The 18,623-nt window shown below is 39.9% G+C and overlaps 1 long non-coding RNA gene across 1 annotated transcript in view; it reads right to left on the bottom strand.

Moving 5' to 3' along the window:
- Positions 1-4,442: 4,442 nt before the first annotated feature.
- LOC122221150 overlaps positions 4,443-18,623 on the bottom strand; it is a 29,157-nt gene continuing 14,976 nt past the window's right edge. Inside the window, exons 2-4 of the long non-coding RNA XR_006203103.1 lie at positions 7,058-7,166; positions 6,753-6,823; positions 4,443-4,602 (exon numbers count right to left, since the gene is read on the bottom strand). This is a non-coding gene — a long non-coding RNA (uncharacterized LOC122221150). The remainder of the gene's footprint in view (positions 4,603-6,752; positions 6,824-7,057; positions 7,167-18,623) is intronic.

The raw sequence follows: 18,623 nt of genomic DNA, 5'->3' as shown, positions 1-18,623 counted from the left end.
TAAAAAAATTTAAAAAAATAAAAATAAAACCTGGTTACTAGAAATCAAGAAGATCATGAATCAGGAGATCTAGGTACTAACCCCCCAGCACTACACTGTTAGCAGTGCTTCACTTTTCTGGGTGTCAGAGCAAGTCTATAGCTAAATGGGGTATTCCGCCATTCCCTTTCCAAGCCATCATTTTACATACATGGCTTAAATGACCCCAGTTGAATGTGTCGTGGATACCACAATTTTTATTTCTCTTTTTGTCTAATAGTTTTTCCAACATTGTCAAATAAAGAGACAGCATGCCCAGAAAAGATGATATTCTCTTTGTCATTGTACATGGTGTTCAATCATGGCCTCATTTTTCATCTTGCTTTATGTTCTGTGGAGTTGAATCAATAAACCATCTCTTATTGTGAATAGTCCACCTGATGAAGTATAAACTAATTCAAACTTAGAATCTGATCTATTTTAAACACTTAAAATAGTTAAGTGGGCTGTTAGATATTCCAATCTCAGAACTAAGATGTGTTTATAAAAATAATTTCTCTAGGGTGCCTGGGTGGCTCAGTCTGGTAAGCAGCCATCTCTTGATTTCCCCTCAGGATATCATCTCAAGGTTCGTGAGTTTGAGCCCCACATCGGGCTCTGCGCTGACATTGGGCTCTGCTCTGAACCCCACATCAGATCCTCAGTCCCCCAGTCTCTCTCTCTCTGAAAAATAAATAAATGTTAAAAAAAATAGTTTCTCTCGATAGTGGCTGTTTGGTTCTGAAACAAGTCAGTACTTATTTTGTCTACTCCACCAACCCATTTCAGGCATGTGCTCTGAATCAGTAGGTTGTCCCCCAACCCCACCTCCATGGCAATTGGTGTTTCAGGTAGTAACAGCAGCACTCTCAAGGAACACAAAACCCCTTTTCCAGCTTCAGAAATTATTTCTGAAATTCTAGGCCATAGGTGAGTTGGCATTTGCCACTAAGTTATTTCGCTGTTACTTAGTTTGTAAGACTGATATATATTGGATGAATCAGTTTATCCAAAACCAAGTAAAACCTAAAACCTTTATCTAAGGAAAGATCCAGAGGTAAGGAGTGGTACCAACCTCTTACTTAGTGGACTTCCCACCTCTCTGAAAGGGGTATACCCATCAATGGCTTTTGGGGATTCTGTGGTGACAGGGAAAGCTGACTGGGAGGCTGCTGCCACCATGCCTGTTTCCATGTGGGGTTTACACAAGAATGTTCAAGCCTATATTATTATCTACAGTTTAAAGGCCTATATCAAATGATTCCATGAAACAGGAATTACCATCACCCCACATCATCAGTGAGAAAATAATGGTCCCAATATGAAATAACTTTCACAGGTTACAGGCAGAGGAGTAGGGCTGGGGCCCAGATGCAAACTGGAGTCTGACTTTCCGGGACACAAATAAATGTGGTCCAGCTGACAATCCTGAGGGCACTGTCCATCTGACAGCCCCAAATTTAGCACCCAGCCTATTGCCCCAAGAGCCTGTGACTCTGCCTTTTGATTCTCTTGCAAGTACCAAGAGGTTCAATGTAAACCAGAAACTTGGGAGTCATTTTTATTGCCCCCTCCCCTTCACTCCTTACAAACAAGGAATTAGCAAATCCTGCTGATTTTTCTCCCTTAATAGTCACCACTATAGTATTTGCCACTTTAATATTTTGTTTAAAGGCAATGTTAAGCACAGACTTTGGATTGAGATTATCTTTTTTCAAATTGAGAGTAAACTTTATTCAAACTACTCATCCAAAAAAATATACTCGGTACATATGGTAATGTAGCAAAAAACTTGTGCCCGTAAGCCTTTGAAATATTCAAGTAATCTCCAATGATGCTGATCAGGAAATTCCTTTATTGGTGGGAAGAAATTACTTCTGTCTCCAGAACTATATCACCTGGGAATATTCTGAGTCTCCTTTCTTTTTTTTTATTTTTTTAATTAAAAAAAATTTTTTTGATGTTTATTAATTTTTGAAAGAGAGAGAGACAGAGCACAAGAAGGGGTGGGGCAGAGAGAGAGAGGGGGACACAGAATCTGAAGCAGTCTCCGGGCTCTAAGCTGTCAGCACACAGCCCAACGCAGGGCTTGAACTCATGCGCTGGGAAATCATGACCTGAGCCGAAGTCATAGGCTCAACTGACTGAACCACCCAGGTGCCCCAGAGTCTCCTTTCAATGATGTCTCTGTGTGATATTGGGTGAGACACTTTTCTTCTCTGTGCTTCAATTTTCTTACCTTTAAAAAGGTGAGCTACTCCATAGCATTGTGTGAAGATTAATATATGTAAAATTCTTAGAATAGTACACACAAAAATTGAGCCTTAAATATACATTTGCTGCTGTTACTGTGTGGTCATGCATGACTTCTGGAAAGTGTGTTCTTTCTATATTCAGAATGTGATTCAAAATCAAGATTTCTTCAGGAATTTTTCTGAAAAATGATACCCAGGCAATTCAAGAGCATAGGAGTATATTGCCTATAATCCTGTGCACTTGGCTGGGAAGGTAACACGAAGCCTCAGTGACACAGACTATGTGGATAAACCAGGTTTGCAGAAGACAGGAGCTCAAAAGAGTTGCCTAGAATAGAGGCTGAAGAGCCCCAAGAGATACAACACAGCAGAGACAGACAGCACAGGGAGAAGAGAAGATAGGCTGGACTAAAAAGCATCTAGCCAGGATAGAAGTTCTGAAGAACCAATGCCTACTTTAATAGGATAAGCTGGCCTCAGTTTCTCTAAAACGGATTTTGACAAGAGTTGTCCAACAGGATATCAGGAGCCTGCTTAAGTACTTCAGAAAAGGGCCAAGACTTTAGTAGGACACTGGATGTTGAAACGAGGAGAAGAGTCTGGTAAGAAGTATATGACTTAGAGGACATGCAGGGGCCAGGGCTCATTCACAGTTTCCAGGGCATCAGGAAAATGGCAATAAGGATATTGTGGACCTCTGAGATGCATCTTTGCCTGGTCAGGCTGAACTCTGGAGTCAGGTTGTTCTTCCTGCTCCTTTCCCTGGGACGTGGCCCCTAGACCCCAGTTTGCTAAACCTGCCCTACAGCACTAGCTGTTCTCTCTCTGACTTCTCCATTCACTCCACTGCACTGAGTTCTGTCAGTTCTATGGCCTATCATGGCCATGCAACCACAGAAAGGCCTAAGATTTCAAGACATTGTAAGCCATGAGTTTCCATAATCTCATTTGTCCTTATGGTATGAGTAAAGATAGAGCATCCCTTCATGCTGAAAACTAAAAAGTAAGGTTAAAGATGATATTACCAGGTAGAATATCCACAGCCAGACTGGCTGCCAGGGTCTATAAGGTGAGGGTTAGTTGTACAGCCAGCTTTGCTGAGCTCATGCTTAGAATGAAAGCACTTCTTTGCAGGTTAGGGAATAGAGGAGAAGCAATCTGGAAAGACAAAGCACCCTAAATTTCCTCTCTATATATAACTATATATTAGGGGAAGGCAATTTGATGGCATTTATTAAAACTTTAAAAATTTATAACGTGCAGAACATAAGCACCCTGCCAGTAGGAACTTGACTTTCTTCACTGCTCTACACTGCTATGAACCCCAGAATCTAGAACAGTAGGTTCAAAATCTTTTACTTCAAAATATTTGTAGAATGGACTTAAACTTATGACTCAACCATTCTACTTGTTAGAATTTAGTTACACTATTCAGCTTTTGCAATGGTATTGAATGTCCCTAATATCCCAGAGTAGTATAATAAGAAATCTCTCTTTCTCTGTTACCACCACTTGGGAATGTGGGTCAGCTCTGGTCTTCTCTGCATGTGCTCCCATTATGGAGTCATAGATGGAGGAAAGCAGACCTTATCTCAGATATGCTGTTCCTGAGGCAAAGGGAGAAAGAGCAACAGGTGGAGCTGAACTACACCATCCGAAGCAGAGTGTCCCTTCTGATGTGGTGCTCACAGGTCCAAAGCCAATAATGGGACAGGGAATGTGCTTTGCTTGCTTGGAGACATGACAAGAGCAGGATAGATATGATGCAGTGTGAATCAGTAGAACACAATCGTAGGGAAACCCAGACAAACAAGTAGGCTTGTCCCAGGGTGTTTTTAGCATCTTGTTTGTGAAAAATAAAAAAAAAAAAGTTGTAAAATACTATCAATGATTGAATGGATAAGGCATACTAGAGAATATACTATAGCAGTTGTGCATGATAAGGAAGATTTTTATAGAATGAACAACCCCCCAAAACATACTAGTGAAAATAAACCCCTGCAAAATGATATATAAAATAGCAAACAGCACAAAATACTATTTTTATTTGGTACATTCATGTGTCTACATGCCTTTAAGAAGTATGGCAATATGATAGACCTATTTTTAACTTTTTGAAGCACTTTCATACTGTTTTCCATAGTAGCTGAACCAATTTACATTCCCATCAACAGTGCAAAAGTGTTCTCTTTTCTCCACATCCTGGCCAGCACTTATTATCCCTTATCTTCTTGATGATAGCCATTATAACAGGATGAAGTAATACATCATTGTGGTTTTGATCTGCATTTTCCTGATGATTACTGATGTTGAACATCTTTTCATGTACCTGTTGACCAAATGAAATATTATTCAGCCATGAAAAGAAAGGACATCGTGCTGTTTGTGATAACATGTATAGAACATGAGGACATTATGTTAAGTGAGGTAAGTCAGAAAGAAAAAGATAAGTACTGAATAATATCACTTGTATGTGGAATTTTAAAAAGCTAAATATGTAAAAACAGACAAAGGAAAATGGTGGTTATTAAGATATGAGGGGAGGGTAGGACAGACGTTGAAGGGTGCAAACTTGCAACAAGTACTAAATAAGCCCTAGAGACTTAATGCACAGTATTGTATTATAATCATCAAACTTGCTGAGAGACTAGAATTTAATTCTTCCAACCATTAAAAAAATGATAATTAATATGGTAGGTGTTAATTATGGCTAGTCTCAATCACATTACAACATATAAATGTATCAAATTAAGATGTTGTGCACCTTAAATTTACACAATGTTATGTGTCAAATATATTTCAACTAAAAACAAAAGTAAAGGGGTGGGTTAAATGGGAAAGGGGTATTAAAGAGGGCATTTTTGGGGATGAATACTGAGTGTCATATGTAAGAGATGAATCACTTGATTCTACTCCTGAAACCAAGACTACACTGTATGTTAATTAACTTGAAAATAAACTTAAAAAAAAAAAAGTATGACAAGATGTTACCAAATGGATAGATGTTGGCAGGGTAAAAAGTGAGTGAGTGTGGGGTGGGAGGATACACCAGGATACACCTGCTATTCTTTTCATGTGAGGGGGTTTGCTTAAACTTTTATGCCCAAGAGGATAAGAAAAACTGACTTTTATGGCAAATACCTCTTCCTCTACTTAGACAAGAAGAGCAACTTAAACAAAAAATGGTCCAATACTAAAGCCAACTCCTATGATAATATTTCCTTTCAAAGTGAGCCTGAAATTGGTGTCTAAATTTCATTTAGAGAAATGTTATAATTTCTGGTAATGGTTTGTTTTTTTATTTTTTTCATGGAAAGAATCTTGAGTTGAGCCCCAAACACTGTGTTGGTGCCACTGGTTCATTCTACTCGGTAACCAGGACTCTAATGAAAGATTTGAACCACTGTCCTCCAGACGCTAGATCATCTGTGTTAATTCTGCCACCTTTGATTTTTAAGGAAAAAAAAAAGAGAAAGCAAAGCATGTAACACTTTCTATCTTCAATGAACTCTGGTTGAACCTGACAGATGTTGGAGCTTTTCATTTTCTCCTCAAGCAAGGCTCAATGGAGATTATGTTACCAGGGTAATCGCCATCACTCTGTTTGCTCTATTAATCTACCCCCTCTAAATGTTGATTCTATATATAAATGTGGCCTTAGTGTCGATTTTTCCACAGATTTACCAGCTTGGGTTTTCATTTTGCAATTTTACTAATATCAGTCCTCTAATTAAAGGAAAATAGAAAGAAAGAAAATCTTCAACTGCTGTGGCTGTAAATCACATACTTGGAAAAATAATTTTACTTATTCTTTGGGTTGCTTCAACATGAGGCTATTATTCTAACTAAACACTTCTCAGGATGTCTGGGATTTGGAATCACACATACCATTGTTCATCCACTTTCTAACAGGGAAAAAATATCTGGACTTCTGTGAGCCTCTGTTTCTACCCCTGTAGTACAGAGATAATTACTACCTTACACAATGTCATTAGGAAGATAAAATAAAATTAGGTAAGTTAAGTACTAGGCTACTGTCTTCAAAACAAGATATGTTCCCTGGAAATTTAATCAATGGTATTGTGGTTGCATTATATGGTGATAGATGGTAGCTATACTTGTGGTGAGTATAGATAGCATCAGTATAGAGTTGTTGGATCACTATATTGGATATCTGAAACTATGTAACATTGTGTGCAAACTATACTTCAAATAATAATAATTTTAAAAAGGCATGTTCTCTTAATATTAGTTCCTGAGATTCTGTCTCTGATTATGTATGGGAAGATTGTTTATACTAACATGAAGTAACTTACTCCCTCTCATTTGCTACAAAGTGAGTGCAGGAGTATTCCCCAAGAAAAAGTAGAGGAATACTTGCTCCACTTAACAAGGAGGAAAGTGTTCTGGCAGGGAAGCAGACCCTTCTCAAACCAACATTACTCTACACACTGTAGCTTGATTTCAGTCACCACAGACCTCAGGGCAGTCCTCCATCCAGCCTGCTGAACCTTCAGTGTAGGTCAGTCCCTGGACTTGAGGCTGAAAATCTGGCATAACATAGGACAAGAGGAATTCAAAACACGTGAACTTAGTGAGACATTTTACCTTTCAGAGTCTTAATCTTCTTATCTGGACAATTGGGGGGGTGGGTAAGATAGATGACCTTTGAGATTCCTTCTGGGGGTACACACAGACAAATAATGACTCTGGGGTTCTAATCTGCTGTTAATATACATAACACAAGTAGTCAGTAGGTGCAGAGTAACTGGATGGTGACTCACCAATGATGGATTCCTGGTTTCCTGGAGCTGTTTCTTTCTGGGATCTGTCTCTCAGGAAATCATAGTTGCTTTACTGATTCCCAAATACTCTTCTGCAGACATTTGCTTTCTGGTATGAAAAAAAAAAAAAATGGAGTGACTTATACTGATTAGGTTTACCTTGTTAGAACTCTGAAAGACAAACTGACAAGGAATGGTAGATTCACTGTGCTTACTGTTTAATGACCCTGGCTGCTGTTATTGTTGTTTTGGCTAACTCTAGACAGAGTACTAGATTTCAACCACCTTGTCTGAGACCATGCAGAAAAAAACACCAATATGTTTTGAGCATCCACAATGGACCCAGTGTTACATGGAAAGCTTCATATATCATTAATATATATTTATTTTATAGTGATATCAGTGTATTAAAAATAAAGCAAAACAAATAAATAAGACTCCAGCTGTGAAAATTAATAAAGAGAAACCAAAAAAGTAGATTCAGGATGCTAGACAGGAAGGCTACTAGGGGGAGCCATACCATTCAATGCTAATCACAAGAAGAATTGTCAACTACAGACCCAACAGAAGATTCCTTAACAAGAAAGAATGATCAATTATAGGCCACCCAGGGAAAGTACATTGCATCTTCTACAAGAATTTACCCCTGCAACTTAGCCAATGAGAAACCTTCACCACCCCGAACTCTTGCTTTTCTCCAAAGGACTTTCACTCAAAACAACTCCTCTCAACTTCCTCCTTCTCTATAAAATAATGTTCCTCTCTTTTTTTGTTGTTGTTGGACTGACTTATGATTTTGCTGTGACTTGCTAGCCATGGATTGTAATTTTCTGCTTTTCTCAAATAAACCAATCTTTTGCTAGTAAAATAATTGGCAGTTTTATTTTTTTTAACATTTGTTCATTTTTGAGAGATTGTGAGTGAGGGAGGGGGAGAGAGAGAGAAAGAATCTGAAGCAGGCTCTAGGCTCTGAGCTGTCAGCAACAGAGCCCAACGCGGGGCTCGAATTCGTGGACTGCAAGATCATGACTTGAGCTGAAGTCAGATGCCTAACCCACTGAGCCACTCAGGCGTCCCAGTGGCAGTTTTATTTTTAAGGTTGACATCATACATTCTTAAGTCTAGTTAACTTGTGTTCAGATTCTGACTTTTCTCCTTACTTACTGTGTCACCTTGATTAAGCTATTCAGCCTGGTGAGACTCAGATTTTTTATCAGTAAAGTAATAATAACCACCATTTTTTCAAAATTCTGTGTGAATTAAAAATATTATCTGTAGGGGCACCTGGGTGGTTCAGTTGGTTAAGTGTCCAACACTTGATTTCAGCTCAGGTCATGATCTCACAGTTTATGGATTTAAATCCTTTGTCTGGTTCTGTGTTGACAGTGGAGCCTGCTTTGGATTCTCTCTCCCTCTCTCTCTCTCTGCCCCTACCCCATGCTTGCTCATGCTTTCTCTCCCCCCTCTCTAAAAACAAATTAATAAACTTGAAAAAAATAGTACCTGTAAACCAAAGCACACAATGGGTTTCCTTCAGGAGTGGCTATTGGTACGATTACTGACTGACACATGGAATATAGATGCCATATGTCACATCTCTGCTTTCTGTACTCTTTTTGTGAAAGCAAGGGATGAGTTTCTCAAAGTCTGTTTCCTCATGTTTAAAAAGGATTAACGGGGGGAGGACCTGGAAGACGGTGGCATAGGAGGACGCTGGGCTCACTGTGCATCCTGCTGATCACTTAGATTCCACCTACACCTGCCTAAATAACCCAGAAAACGGTCAGAGGATTAGCAGAACGGAGTCTCCGGAGCCAAGCGCAGACGAGAGGCCCACGGAAGAGGGTAGGAAGGGCACGAGGCGGTGCGCACTCCACGGACTGGCGGGAGGGAGCCGGGCGGAGGGACGGCTCGCCAGCCAAGCAGAGCCCCCGAGTCTGGCTGGCAAAAGCGGAGGGGCCGGAGGGACTGTGTTCTGACAGCAAGCGAGACTTAGCCTCTGGGAGGTCATAAGTTAACAGCTCTGCTCGGAAAGCGGGAAAGCTGGAGGACAAAAGGAGGGAGAGCTGCTGAGCCCCCGGACAACAGAGCTCAGTTTGGTGGGGAACAAAGGCGCTCGCCAGCGCCATCTCCCCCGCCCATCCCCCAGCCAAAATCCCAAAGGGAACCAGTTCCTGCCAAGGAACTTGCTCACTCAGCACAAACACCCAACTCTGTGCTTCTGCGGAGCCAAACCTCCGGCAGCGGATCTGACTCCCGCCTGTTGCCACAGGGCCCCTCCTGAAGTGGATCACCTAAGGAGAAGGGAGCTAAGCCTGCCCCTCCTGCCCCATGCAGCTTGCCTACCCACCCCAGCTAATACACCAGATCCCCAGCACCACAAGCCTGGCAGTGTGCAAGTAGTCCAGACTGCCAGGCCACCCCACAGTGAATCCCGCCCCTAGGAGAGGGGAAGAGAAGGTACACACCTGTCTGACTGTGGCCCCAGTGGTGAGCTGGGGGCAGACATCAGGTCTGACTGCAGCCCCACCCACCAACTCCAGTTATACACCACAGTACAGGGGAAGTGCCCTGCAGGTCCTCACCACTCCAGGGACTATCCAAAATGACCAAACGGAAGAATTCCCCTCAGAAGAATCTTCAGGAAATAACAACAGCTAATGAACTGATCAAAAAGGATTTAAATAATATAACAGAAAGTGAATTTAGAATAATAGTCATAAAATTAATCGCTGGGCTTGAAAACAGTATACAGGACAGCAGAGAATCTCTTGCTACAGAGATCAAGTGACTAAGGAACAGTCACCAGGAGCTGAAAAGCGCTTTAAATGAAATGCAAAACAAAATGGAAACGACGACAGCTCGGATTGAAGAGGCAGAGGAGAGAATAGGTGAACTAGAAGATAAAGTTATGGAAAAAGAGGAAGCTGAGAGAAAGAGAGATAAAAAAATCCAGGAGTATGAGGGGAAAATTAGAGAACAAAGTGATACACTAAAAAGAAATAATATACGCATAATTGGTATCCCAGAGGAGGAAGAGAGAGGGAAAGGTGCTGAAGGGGTACTTGAAGAAATTATAGCTGAGAACTTCCCTGAACTGGGGAAGGAAAAAGGCATTGAAATCCAAGAGGCACAGAGAACTCCCTTCAGACGTAACTTGAATCGATCTTCTGCACGACATATCATAGTGAAACTGGCAAAATACAAGGATAAAGAGAAAATTCTGAAAGCAGCAAGGGATAAACGTGCCCTCACATAAAAAGGGAGACCTATAAGACTCGTGACTGATCTCTCTTTTGAAACTTGGCAGGCCAGAAGGAATGGCACGATATTTTCAGTGTGCTAAACAGGAAAAATATGCAGCCGAGAATCCTTTATCCAGCAAGTCTGTCATTTAGAATAGAAGGAGAGATAAAGGTCTTCCCAAACAAACAAAAACTGAAGGAATTTGTCACCACTAAACCAGCCCTACAAGAGATCCTAAGGGGGATCCTGTGAGACAAAGTACCAGAGACATCACTACAAGCATAAAACATACAGACATCACAATGACTCTAAACCCGTATCTTTCTATAATAACACTGAATGTAAATGGATTAAATGCGCCAACCAAAAGACATAGGGTATCAGAATGGATAAAAAAACAAGACCCATCTATTTGCTGTCTACAAGAGACTCATTTTAGATCTGAAGACACCTTTATTGAGAGTGAGGGGATGGAGAACTATTTATCATGCTACTGGAAGTCAAAAGAAAGCTGGAGTAGCCATACTTATATCAGACAAACCAGACTTTAAATTAAAGGCTGTAACAAAAGATGAAGAAAGGCATTATATAATAATTACAGGGTCTATCCATCAGGAAGAGCTAACAATTATAAATGTCTATGCGCCAAATACCGGAGCCCCCAAATACATAAAACAATTACTCATAAACATAAGCAACCTTATTGATAAGAATGTGGTCATTGCAGGGGACTTTAACACCCCACTTACAGAAATGGATAGATCATCTAGACACATGGTCAATAAAGAAACAAGGGCCCTGAATGATACATTGGATCAGATGGACTTGACAGATATATTTAGAACTCTGTATCCCAAAGCAACAGAATATACTTTCTTCTCGAGTGCACATGGAACATTCTCCAAGATAGATCATATACTGGGTCACAAAATAGCCCTTCAAAAGTTTACAAGAATTGAAATCATACCATGCATACTTTCAGACCACAATGCTATGAAGCTTGAAATCAACCACAGGAAAAAGTCTGGAAAACCTCCAAAAGCATGGAGGTTAAAGAACACCCTACCAACGAATGAGTGGGTCAACCAGGCAGTTAGAGAAGAAATTAAAAAATATATGGAAACAAACGAAAATGAAAATACAACAATCCAAACGCTTTGGGACGCAGCGAAGGCAGTCCTGAGAGGAAAATACATTGCAATCCAGGCCTATCTCAAGAAACAAGAAAAATCCCAAATACAAAATCTAACAGCACACGTAAAGGATTAGAAGCAGACCAGCAAAGGCAGCCTAAACCCAGCAGAAGAAGAGAAATAATAAAGATCAGAGCAGAAATAAACAATATAGAATCTAAAAAAACTGTAGAGCAGATCAACGAAACCAAGAGTTGGTTTTTTGAAAAAATAAACAAAATTGACAAACCTCTAGCCAGGCTTCTCAAAAAGAAAAGGGAGATGACCCAAATAGATCAAATCATGAATGAAAATGGAATTATTACAACCAATCCCTCAGAGATACAAACAATTATCAGGGAATACTATGAAAAATTATATGCCAACAAATTGGACAACCTGGAAGAAATGGACAAATTCCTAAACACCCACACTCTTCCAAAACTCAATCAGGAAGATTGAGTTCCAGGAAGATTGAGATTGAACAGACCCATAACCAGCGAAGAAATTGAATCGGTTATCAAAAATCTCCCAACAAATAAGAGTCCAGGACAAGATGGCTTCCCAGGGGAGTTCTACCAGACGTTTAAAGCAGGGATAATACCTATCCTTCTCAAGCTATTCCAAGAAATAGAAAGGGAAGGAAAACTTCCAGACTCATTCTATGAAGCCAGTATTACTTTGATTCCTAAGCCAGACAGAGACCCAGTAAAAAAAGAGAACTACAGGCCAATATCCCTGATGAATATGGATATAAAAATTCTCAATAAGATACTAGCAAATTGAATTCAACAGCATATAAAAAGAATTATTCACCATGATCAACTGGGATTCATTCCTGGGATGCAGGTCTGGTTCAACATTCGCAAATCAATCAACGTGATACATCACATTAACAAAAAAAAAAAAGAGAAGAACCATATGATCCTGTCAATCAATGCAGAAAAGGCCTTTGACAAAATCCAGCACTCTTTCTTAATAAAAACCCTTGAGAAAGTCGGGATAGAAGGAACATACTTAAAGACCATAAAAGCCATTTATGAAAATCCCACAGCTAACATCATCCTCAATGGGGAGAAACAGAGAGCTTTTTCCCTGAGATCAGGAACACGACAGGGATGCCCACTTTCACCGCTGTTGTTTAACATAGTGCCGGAAGTTCTAGCATCAACAATCAGACAACAAAAGGAAATCAAAGGCATCAAAATTGGCAAAGATGAAGTCAAGCTTTCGCTTTTTGCAATGACATGATATTATACATGGAAAACCAGATAGACTCCACCAAAAGTCTGCTAGAACTGATACATGAATTCAGCAAAGTTGCAGGATACAAAATCAATGTACAGAAATCAGTTGCATTCTTATACACTAACAATGAAGCAACAGAAAGACAAATAAAGAAACTGATCCCATTCCCAATTGCACCAAGAAGCATAAAATACCTAGGAATAAATCTAACCAAAGATGTAAAAGATCTGTATGCTTAAAACTCTAGAAAGCTTATGAAGGTAATTGAAGAAGATATAAAGAAATGGAAAGACATTCCCTGCTCATGGATTGGAAGAATAAATATTGTCAAAATGTCAATACTACCCAAAGCTATCTACACATTCAATGCAATCCCAATCAAAATTGCACCAGCATTCTTCTTGAAACTAGAACAAGCAATCCTAAAGTTCATATGGAACCACAAAAGGCCCCGAATAGCCAAAGTAATTTTGAAGAAGAAGACCAAAGCAGGAGGCATCACAATCCCAGACTTTAGCCTCTACTACAAAGCTGTAATCATCAAGACAGCATGGTATTGGCACAAAAACAGACACATAGACCAATGGAATAGAATAGAAGCCCCAGAACTAGACCCACAAACGTATGGCCAACTCATCTTTGACAAAGCAGGAAAGAACATCCAGTGGAAGAAAGACAGTCTCTTTAACAAATGGTGCTGGGAGAACTGGACAGCAACATGCAGAAGGTTGAAACTAGACCACTTTCTCACACCATTCACAAAAATAAACTCAAAATGGATAAAGGACCTGAATGTGAGACAGGAAACCATCAAAACCTTAGAGGAGAAAGCAGGAAAAGACCTCTCTGACCTCAGCCGTAGCAATCTCTTACTGGACACATCCCCAAAGGCAAGGGAATTAAAAGCAAAAGTGAATTACTGGGAGCTTATGAAGATTAAAAGCTTCTGCACTGCAAAGGAAACAACCAACAAAACTAAAAGGCAACCAACGGAATGGGAAAAGATATTTGCAAATGATATATCGGACAAAGGGCTAGTATCCAAAATCTATAAAGAGCTCACCAAACTCCACACCCGAAAAACAAATAACCCAGTGAAGAAATGGGCAGAAAACATGGATAGGCACTTCTCTAAAGAAGACATCCAGATAGCCATCAGGCACATGAAAAGATGTTCAACGTCGCTCCTTATCAGGGAAATACAAATCAAAACCACACTCAGATATCACCTCATGCCAGTCAGAGTGGCCAAAATGAAGAAATCAGGAGACTATAGATGCTGGAGAGGATGTGGAGAAACGGGAACCCTCTTGCACTGTTGGTGGGAATGCAAATTGGTGCAGCCGCTCTGGAAAACAGTGTGGAGGTTCCTCAGAAAATTAAAAATAGACCTACCATATGGCCCAGCAATAGCACTGCTAGGAATTTATCCAAGGGGTACAGGAGTACTGATGCATAGGGGCACTTGTACCCCAATGTTTATAGCAGCACTCTCAACAATAGCCAAATTATGGAAAGAGCCTAAATGTCCATCAACTGATGAATGGATAAAGAAATTGTGGTTTATATACACAATGGAATACTATGTGGCAATGAGAAAGAATGAAATATGGCCTTTTGTAGCAATGTGGATGGAACTGGAGAGTGTGATGCTAAGTGAAATAAGCCATACAGAGAAAGACAGATACCATATGGTTTCACTCTTATGTGGATCCTAAGAAACTTAACAGAAACCCATGGGGGAAGGGAAGGAAAAAAAAAAAAAAGAGGTTAGAGTGGGAGAGAGCCAAAACATAAGAGACTGTTAAAAACTGAGAACAAACTGAGGGTTGATGGGGGGTGGGAGGGAGGGCCGGGTGGGTGATGGGTATTGAGGAGGGCACCTTTTGGGATGAGCAGTGGGTGTTGTATGGAAACCAATTTGACAATAAATTTCATATATTAAAAAAAATAGAAAGGATTAACGGTAGTGTATACTTCTCAGGGTTGATGCAAAATGCATTTGGCAGAGTGAGTCCTGGAAAATAATTAGTACTCAGTAAATAATTGCTACTTTCCTCTACATTTTCTATTATGTGCAATAGTGTTATATTGAGAACAATCTCTTTCAGTTGACCCATATCATTCTCTGAATAATTTGTGTTCAATTCAATGCTCGAAATAGGCCAAAAGTTAGAAGGCATTCCATGATATCAGAGGTTGTGCTGGGAGTTTCAAAACCCTTTCTGACCCTGCTGACATTTCATGTGCAACAGGAAAAATATTGCACATGTTTTTGTCTACAGAAAAACAGCAAACTTACATTTGCCTCTGATTTCTTCCAGGCAGGACTCAGTAGACCTTGTTTGCCATACACAGAACCAGGTATCAGAGGATAACATGAAAGCCAGGTGTATGACAAAATGAGATCTAGATTGCATTTCAAAAGTGGCTCTGAGATGGAAGGACTTTTTAAAGAACAGGTGTTTGGAGCCCCCCCCCCACCCCCCACCTTCCATATTTCTACTATGAACTTTTCCTCTGAGATTAAAAAGCAACAGGCTTGCAAGAGGCTTTTCTTTCCATTTTCTGTGCTATTTTGGTGCTATTTTTCTAGTATTCAGCCCTGCAGTTTTTTTCTCCCAGCCTTCACGCTTTTTTGACTGAAAGTTATTATCACTCTTCTGTGTTTGGAACTGGTCCCTAGGAAGCTCAGATTCTCGCATTTTCATTTCTAATCTAGGCTATGTGTTCTCACCTTTTGACTGTCTGCTTCTGACTTAACTTTTCACTTACATCTACTTAGGCAATTGGGTTTTATTTTTTTAATCAGTGGACTTATTTCATTAGGCAGTTTTAGGTTCATAGAAAAACTGAGCAGATACTGCACAGAGTTACCATTTATCCCCTCTTCCAGAATTCAGTTCCCCTACTATTATTTTTTAACAGATTTATTGAGGTATAATTGATATACCGAAAGATGTATATATTTAATGTATAGAATATAATGAATTTGGACATATGCATATGCATGGAACCATCATCACAATCAAGGTAATAAACATATCCATCACCTCCAAAAATTATCTTTGTGCTCCTTTGTGTTTGTTTATGTGTGTGGGGAGTTATAAGAGCACTTAACGTGAGATTACCTTCATAACCAATTTGTAAGTGTGCAACACAGGATTGTCAACTACAGGCACATTGTACAGCAGATCTGTAGAACTTACTCATCTTGGCATAACTAGTTCCTTTATTGAATACATTTTATTTTAAAACATTGCCTTCCACTGCTCTGTCAGTGATAAAAGCTAAAATACTTGGGCTCCATTCCCATAAGGTACATTTCACATCTTGGTTTCCTTGAGATTCTTCCTACAAGGACTATTTAAGAATGAAATAGTGCTTTCTGAGTGACAAGTGCTAGAAGAGTAGAGATCATATATCGGATGCTTCTGACTGAGACATTTTGTTTAATCTTTCCTTACAAGCTTTACCTTTGGTGTCATCTCACCTTTACAAGTTTATATTTGTTAAGAGAAGAATGACATCAAAGCAAAGCCTGAGACAAAAGTTAGGCATTACTACTTAGATAGTAGAATTCCAGGGAAGTATGAGTGAGCACAAAAGCAGCAAGACAAGGAAGGAGAGAAAACCAGCCACCTGGTCCATGCAACCTTGTCGGTTCATCTCCTGAAAGGCAATGTGATTGCCTACCTCTCAGGGCAGCTGAAACAGGGAAAGTAAAGAAGAAGAATATATTGACTGATCTTCACCTCCTACTGGTTGGAAGATCATCCTTATAGTATTTTGGTATTCCTGCATTTCCAGTTGCATAGACGTGGGTACAAAGCATATCCTATGGAATCTTATGCCTCAATACCAATAAGCAAACCTATGGCGGGTGATGAAAAGTGACGAGTAAGGCAGGAGGCAAGGTGCTATTGGGTTATGCCTACATGGAGCTGGCTGCCTCATTGTTCCAGTGAAGCTGGAATAATGCAGAAGGAAGCTAGAGGCAGAGGGACTGAGAGAATCTAAAGTAGCAGAGTAGGGTAGGTGGTGATATTTGGGCTGTCGATGATGGAGACTATAAATCACAGAAAGGAATAGTGTTTTCACAACAACAGTGTGGCTGAAGCACAGCCATATTCATATTCCATATTTTGACAGCCACAATAAAACTACATAACTAAGTATGCAGTCTACCTAATAAAGAGTGCTTTGATTCAATAGAAATTTAATGAAGTTTTGGTTCAAGATGGAGATGTAGGAGGCTCCTGCACTCATTTCCTCCCTCTGACCATTGAAACTACAACTACACACAGAAGAATACCCTCTGAAAGAAATCTAGAAACTAGCTGAGTGACCCCTACACATCTGGTGAACAAGAAAAAAAAACACATCGAACTGGATAGGAGAGGTAGACACAATCTCACCACAGCCCCACCCTGGGGATGGAAATATGATAGGAAGGGAAATCTCAATTCCCATCTTCTCCCCAAATAGCAAAGGATTTAGACCCCAAATCCAGCACTCCAACTTTTAAGACTTCCACCTGAAGGATAAAACCCCAAAATATCTGGGTCTGAAAGCCAATGGAGCTTGTGTCCATGAGACCCATTGACTACAACATAGAAATAGTTCTTATGGGTTATTGAGGACTCACTGTTCTGATTTTTTTTTAATTAGTGTTGGCATTTTAATTTTAATTTTATTTTATTTTAAATTTACATCCAAGTTAGTAGGCATATAGTGTAAAAATGATTTCAGGAGTAGATTCCTTAATGCTCTTTACCCATTTAGCCCATCCCCCCTCCAACAACCCCTCCAGTAAAGCTCAGTTTGTTCTCCATATTTACGAGTCTCTTCTGTTTTGTCCCTCTCCCTGTTTTTATATTATTTTTATTTCCCTTCCCTTATGTTCATCTGTTTTGTCTCTTAAAGTCCGCATATGAGTGAAATCATATGATTTTTGTCTTTCTATGACTGACTTATTTCACTTAGCATAATACCCTCCAGTTCCATCCACGTAGTTGGCAAGATTTCATTCTTTATGACTGCTGAGTAATACTCCATTGTGTGTGTGTGTATATATATATATATATATATATATATATATGTGTGTATATATATATATATATATATATATATATATACCACATCTTCTTTATCCATTCATCCATCGATGGACATATGGGCTCTTTCCATACTTTGCCTATTGTTGGTAGCGCTGCTATAAACATGGGGTGCATGTGTACCTTCAAAACAGCACACCTATATCCCATGGGTAAATGTCTAGTAGTACAATTGCTGGGTCGTAGGGTAGTTCTATTTTTAGTTTTTTGAGAAACCTCCACACTGTTTTCCAGAGTGGCTGCACCAGCTTGCATTCCCACCAAGAATGCAAAAGAGATCCTCTTTCTCCGCATCCTCACCAACATCTGTTGTTGCCCGAGTTGTTAATGTTAGCCATTCTGACAGGTGTGAGGTGGTATCTCATTGTGGTTTTGATTTGTATTTCCCTGATGATGAGTGATGTTGAGAGGACTCACTGTTCTAATTTAATACATATTAAGGGGCCTGTTGCAATTCTTTCCAGAGACTGATGAGGCTAACATGTATCATTTTTGTGTTTTCCCTCTGCTCAGCTCCAGATCACTGAAGTCTCCTCAAAGAGAGCTTGTGAGCATGTCTAGTGCCTAGTTTTGGCAGCCTACATCTCTTAAGCCCCTGACTCTGGTGGCCAGCAGAACTTTGGTTCACAGGTGCCACAAGACTGTATCAAACAAAGAAATGGTTCTGAACCAGCTATCTCACAGAGCTCAGCATAGAGACAGTAGTCAAAAACCTTCATCCCCCAGTCATTCCCTAAAACAAGATTATTTGCATATAACAATAAAGAGTGCTTGAAAATAACA

Source organism: Panthera leo, chromosome B3 (assembly GCF_018350215.1).
Source record: "Panthera leo isolate Ple1 chromosome B3, P.leo_Ple1_pat1.1, whole genome shotgun sequence".
Lineage (NCBI taxonomy): Eukaryota > Metazoa > Chordata > Mammalia > Carnivora > Felidae > Panthera > Panthera leo.
Note: the sequence above shows the minus strand (reverse complement) of the source record. Positions and strands in the feature narration are given on the sequence as shown.